Source organism: Choloepus didactylus, chromosome 2 (genome assembly GCF_015220235.1).
Source record: "Choloepus didactylus isolate mChoDid1 chromosome 2, mChoDid1.pri, whole genome shotgun sequence".
Classification (NCBI taxonomy): domain Eukaryota; kingdom Metazoa; phylum Chordata; class Mammalia; order Pilosa; family Megalonychidae; genus Choloepus; species Choloepus didactylus.
This window is the reverse complement of record NC_051308.1, coordinates 99616703-99623433: the sequence shown is the minus strand read 5'-3', so window position 1 is coordinate 99623433 and position 6731 is coordinate 99616703.

The following is a 6731-nucleotide window of genomic DNA, read 5'->3' as shown; positions in this document are numbered from 1 at the left end:
GAGAAGCAGTTATGAGAATCCGTCTGTCTTCAGTTAAGACAGCTTGTAAAGAGATATGCACAAATGGAAAATGAACGCAATGCCAAATTATTCTGTTTCAGAAAATAGTTATTTTCTGTAGTATTTAACATGTAATGGGTTTCTCATTGCTATTTTAGAATAAAGTAATAAATACACTTTTTTTTTAATTCTCTCAGTTTAAATTTCTAAAATGATCATTCCTAGTAGATAAGACTCACATCAACAAAAGCTCTTTGGTGTCCTCAATAATTTTTAAAAGTGTGAATGGGCCCTGACATGATAAAGACTGAGAACCGCAGGCCTCGTCAACTACACTCACTGCCATCTCCCTGCACACTGTCACCTTTCTGCCTTCCTTCCCTATCTGTGATCACACAGACAAGTCTAGAACTCTCTTCCTTTCCTTGTTTCCAGGCCGTCTTCCTCTCATCTCTCAAGGCACAGCTTCTGCGAAGCATTCCCTCCCACCCCAAGCAGATTTAATGTTGCCCTCCTGTGTATTCCCATGGCACTTGGTACACATTTCTATTTCCTTGTGTCATGCTGTGACTGTAATTATTTTTAGCAGCTTCTCTCTTGAAGAGGGGTAGGGAGTTGTCTGATTCATCATCCTATCCTGGTGCAGAGTGCAGAGCTGGGCTTATATTTGGTGCTCAGGATGGGTTTGCTGAACAGCCGATTCGGAGACACCTGTCTCTTCCATTGACTGACCAGGCCACCTTGCTGGATTTACATCTGAACAAATAGATCTGTTTCTCCAACTTTATGGGGACAACAGCTGAGTGTTTGCCTTTTGGCCATTTATTTCAGCAAATATTTTTCAAATGTCTGTTAGATGCCAGGCACTGTGCTAAGTACTGGGGGTGCAGAGGTGCACTCACAGAGGTGACAAGTTAGCAGGAGATTACCAGTCCCCTTTCTGTTTATCCCTCATCTGCCTTGCATGACTAAGGGCATCCAGGATCAGTTCATCCAGAGTGGTCAGCAGCATCCAAATTTAGCCCTAATCGAGGGCATAAATAAGTCAGAGAACAGACAATTATCCAGTTAATTCAAAAGTACAGACAACTCCCTAGGTCGTGAAATGCTGAAAATCTTTTATCCAGGCTGGTGATCAGGCTTACCCAGCTTCAACAACTATTTGCCATGCTTCCTCTTGATTAATAATGCAGAAATTTGACCCAACCCTTCTTCTCTCATTCTTTTAGTATTTTCTTCCTGGAAGTATCAGGGTAAAAGGAGGTAGAAAGAATTAAAGAGAGAGATGAAGAGAGTTAAAGAATTCAACTTATGGTGTTCTTTGCCAGTAAAATGCAGCTAAACATTAATAAATTTGGGTTGCAATGAGACAACTCTTCAGAATGAAATTTCAAGCTAAAACTACAATTTCCTTTTTGCCACTGACTCAGTGTTTGAGATTTCCTTTCTGGCCCAAATTATCTAGATGTTCTTTGTCCAATACAGTAGCCACTAGCCACAGATAGCTAGTGGACACTAGTGGGACAAATTGACATGATAACATTTGGGTTTTTATAGATTAAATAAAATACATTGTTAAAATTAATTTTACCCATTTCTTCCTTATTTATTTATTTATTTACTGTGGCTACTAGAAAATTTTCAATTACATAGGTCACTCACATTTCTATTGGGTAACGCTGATCTAGATCAAAGCCTCTGCTAACCTGATGTTCAGGTCTGCTCCACTCTGCCTGCTCACCTGGCCAGAAACTCCTCCGCTGAACTCCAGCCATGGGTCTCTGCCTTCCTTTGGAAAGCAACGTGGTCAACATAAGATCTCTCAGAGCAAGCTCTTTCCCTCTCCTGATAGCATCACATGGAACTCCCCACTTGAAAGGCAATCGCCCAGCAAATCTCAGCCTGCCCATTAGGCAAGATCTGAGGACAAAGGAGGGGTTGTTGATGGACTGTTTCAATCCCTGCAGGAAGGTCAATCCCGAACCCATCCATCCTTTCTCCTCCTCTCACTCTCCAGCACCTAAGGAGACTTTCATTATCCCTGAGAAGCTCCCCAAAGAAGACCCTTCATCTCCGAGACTCCCCAGCTTCCTGTTGTGCCTGAGTTCTCAGCAGCAGCCCTGGAACAATGGCAGGTACAGAGCAGCCCCTCTAGAAAACTCTCTTGAGGGGCTCACCTCACCAGGCTGATTCCCAGACAGGTGCCTGACAACCCAAAGCAGCGGGCTTAAACCCACTTCCATGTTCTGTGTTTATAGCTGGCAAAGGAGATCTCCCCAGCTAAAGAAGGACAGGATGTGGCAGGATTTTTACTCAATGCTCCCTGTTTAAAGGTGTCACCATGTTCCCAGTTCCCCAGGCTCAATGGTTTTAACTCTTTTCTCTCTCTCGTCTTCCACTGTCTGACCAGTGATCAAGTCCTGAGATTTTTTTACCACCCAAAGATTTCGGGATTCTTGCCCTTTCCTCCCCATTTCCATTGCTCTACACCAGGCCTTTACTTTGCCTCCAGAGTGACTAATGAGAATTGCCACCATATTCCAGGGAGGTACTAATTTTTCACTTCTGTTCCTCTCCAATCCGGCAAGCAGGGAGCTTTATCCCCTTTTACTGAGAAGCAAACAGAGGTTTGAGGGGGAAAAGGATGAGTGGTGCTAAGTGCAGAATTATAACTCAAGTGTGCCTGAGTTCAAATTTTGGGCTCTTTCCAAGCTGGTTTCCCTGTCTCAGTGTAATGGTAAAAGGAAGAACTGAAGTCATTTCTGTCTCAGTTGTGCCTGCTTATCCAGTGGTCAATGTCTGGATGAAAAGCGAAAATTTTAATGCATAATCCTAAGTGTTTCAAATATCTGAGTGTTGGGTTGGCTGGCATGTTATTGGCGTGATGTATGATTCATGAGGAATTCAATTCCGACTGGCTTCCAAAGTTCCTTAACCCTCTCCTAATGCTATTAGACTGGTTCTGCACTCAGGCCCACCTGTTCAGGTAAACCGGAGCAGGCCTGCAGCTTTAGGCATCTTTAAGTCCTGGTTCCTTCTTCAGAATAGACTTCAAACTTCCTTTGAGCAATATTTCAGTCTTCTCTTTCTGCTTTCTCCCCAAATTATAGCAGATGACTGGAAGAATTCTTCCTATCACAGGAGAACAGCTTACCCAGCACACACATATAGCCATTCTCAGGCTTTGTCAAAATTAGAACTTGATGATAGGATGAGGAAAAAATATCTGGCCAGTCATGCTTGGGGAGTGACTTCTGGCCAAGCTGTGCAAAGGTGTGTGTATGTATATTACATATATGCATGTGTGTGTCTGTGTGTGTGTGTCTGTGTGACAATTTTGATTTTTAAAGTTGCCCTGGTGGCTACATCTGGGGTACATAGGAAACAAGTAAACAAATAAATAGAAATACCTGTTTATTCTCCTTCAGGAAGCTGGGCAAACTGCTCAAACCCCATCTTGGTCATAGATGGCCAAAATATACAAAAGCAAATTTAGAGAAATTTGTTCAGATGAGATAGACAAGAAGACAAACCACTTGACCTCCCTTTCTTTATGGAACAAGAAAAGACAGCTCTAAAATCTGTGCTTTTCTGAGCATCTCTATGTTGTAAAGTCACAGGATAATCATTCTCTCCTCTATCCACCTTGCCTTGGTAGACTCGCATTACCTGAGAATAAGAATAAATTGTCTGAGCCTTTCACTCTCCATCTCAGTAAAATGAGAGGTACAAAATTAGGTTAGTTTTCTTCTTAATGGGGCTTGGCTTTGTGTATCAGGATAGGTTTGGCTATGAGTGACAGAACAAAAAAAAATAGTAGCTTAAGAAAAGAAAGAAGTTATTTCTCTCTCACATATATAAGTCAGGACATAGGTAGTTCAGCACTGGAATGGAGGTGTGGCTCCCAGAAATTCCCAGGAATCCAGGCTTCTTCCCCCTTGTTGCTTCACTTTGTATGGCCTCCATTCACAAGTTCACCTCATGGTCTCAGGTAACAGCTGCTCAAGCTCCAGCCGTCACAGCTGCATTCCAGTGAAGAATTTGAAAGTGACATTGCCAAAGAGGAAAAAGGCACATGCCAGTTGTATTTTAAGGAAGGTTCCCCAAAGAAGTCATATTACACTTTTTGCTTATGTTTAATGAGTCAGAGTTTTGTTAACTGAGCACACTTAGCTGCAATGGAAGCTGAGAAAATGCAGGCTTTATTCCAAGTAGTCTTGTGCCAGTTAAAATTTGAGGACATTATTTTTGGAAAGAACAGATTATGGAGAACAATTAGCTGGCTAAGCCAAATCTTGAAATAGGGTGCCTTTGATTTGTATTAGGGAATTACTTGGCAACATGCTTTTGCCACCAACACGCTGGCCATCAACTTGATCCAATGCCTCAAATTCCACCATCAACCCACCACTCCAGCCAGAATGGTCTCCACACATTCTCACTTACATGCCTTGTGTCCTTCCCACCATCCTTTAACCCATTCTGATTCTTTGGTTTAGAATGCCCTCTCTCCTCTTCCCCACTAAATACTTTCTACCTAACTTTGAAAGCTCAGTTTAAATCCCACCTTCTTGGTGAAGCCTCTCCTTCCCTTCCTTTCTCCCACTAACCTCTCTTTTCTGAACTCCCATGGCACCTACTATCTATACCAGAAATCTGACACTTGACATATTATACCCAGATATTATACCCATGCCTTTTGTGCATGTCCTTTACCTTCAACTAGATCATAAACTCGTCGTAGGCAGGAAATACATCTTGTACCTCTCACAGTCCCTGGGCATGTATGTGCTCCTAAGGCTTCTATGTGCCTTGTCACTTAGAAGTCAGGGTTTGGGAAGAAGTGATAGGTCAATAATTAGAAATTAGAAACTCAGCTCTGACACTAACTAGGACTGAGACCTTGAAAAAGGCACATAACTTCTCTGAACTTCAATTTTTCATATATAAAATGAGGGTGGTAATGAAGACCCAACACACACACACACACACACACCCTCTGCACAGTGCAAAACACCATGAAAACAGTAGACATGTAGCTTCTGTCAGGTCTTTTTGGATGCAAGAACAGAAACCAACTCTGAATAAGTAACAAGGAGTTTTTATTAGCACAGCAGATAGGTTGAGGAATCATAAGGTGTCTGGAGACCAGATTTAGAAACAGACAGGGACAAGGGCAGCTCCGGGGATGAGGCAGCAGTTCAACCATCTCATCAGGTGCCATCTCTAGAAATGAACGCACTCTAACCAATTTTACAACTTTGTGCCACTCCATCAAGATTCAAATCCTGGGAAAGAGTGGTTGGCCTCGCCTTCATTGTGAGCCCCCACTGTTTGGCTGCAGGAGCCCACATCACCTTGACTTTCAGTCCCACGAAGGCTACACAATGGAGGAAGGTCAAGTTCCCAAAGGAAATCAGGGTGATGTTATCAGACATAGGGTGAATGGATGTTTGGTGGCCAGAAAACAGCAACTGTTCACCACAGGGTGTAATGAACACGTGTTGACTGAGTGACAGTGGACCCATTTCTTTGATTCTGAAGATATTTTGTCCTATAAGATACTATAAGCAACCTCTTTAGACTTTATCAGTGGAAAAACTTAGAGGGCATCAGTTTATCAGATTCCTCCCACCCCTGGCAGTTAGAACAAGATCTCACAGAAAGGAGAAACAGAATTAGTATGGGTGAGGGTAACCAGAAAAGATGAATAAAATCTCAGCTCTGTCATCACTTGCTCAGGGAAACTTTCTCTGACCTTCCTGACTAGGTCAAGCCTTCCTAGATGTTATTCTCTTACAGCTCTGAGTCTTTTCCTTCATGGTTCTTAATACCAGTGCAAGTCAAATTTATTAGGGTTTTTTATCAATGGCTATCTCCCCCACTATATTGCAATCTCCATGATAACAAAGTCGATATCTCTTTCTGCTCACCTCTCTGTATCACCCACACAAGGGCCTGACATATTCTAGGTGAATAAGTGAATGAGTAAGGTGCTAAATAGGCCAGGCAAATTGTCCGGCTGTACAACTATTGAAGGTGGGTCCTTCCCACCACAAATCAGGAGCAGACGTCACCTTTCTCTTCCTTAGCACTAGGGTTCAAAGAAGTGATGGATTAGCCAATGTACCCTCTACTAGAGGTTGGGCCACCCTAGACTCCTTTTCCAAAATTCTCCTGTGGAGGAGAGAAGGCCCATCAAGCAGTAATCTTGCTGACAGCTGCTGGAAAAGAAGTAAGTTCTTCTCCCTCTGATCTGGAGTGTATCTTTCTTGCCATGGGCATCCACACAAGCATTGCTCACACTGTGCTCCCCAAGTGTTGATCTGCATGTGCCTTCCTGAGAGATGACAATAAGAAGCCATCCTATTTGGATTACACTTGATGATCTACAAAACTCTTTCCTAATACTCTATTTTGATGCTCATAATAACCGACCTGTAAGGCAGGCAAGTGTCACTGGCCCCATTTTATAGATGAAGAAGTAGAGGCTCACAGCCTTGTCCAACGTAATACACCTAGGGAGCTGCAGACATGACATAAACTTAGGGCCAGAGTCTCCAGTTCTCCACATCATCCATGTATAGGGGGACAGTATTTTCAGCATAAAATTCTTAAGGTCTTCTTTTGAGCCCTAAACACAGCTCTTCCCTTCTTGTCATTGAACATAGTAAACAAAGGGTTTCAGGAAAACAATTATTAATTTGGATCTGAATCAATTGCAACTCTTG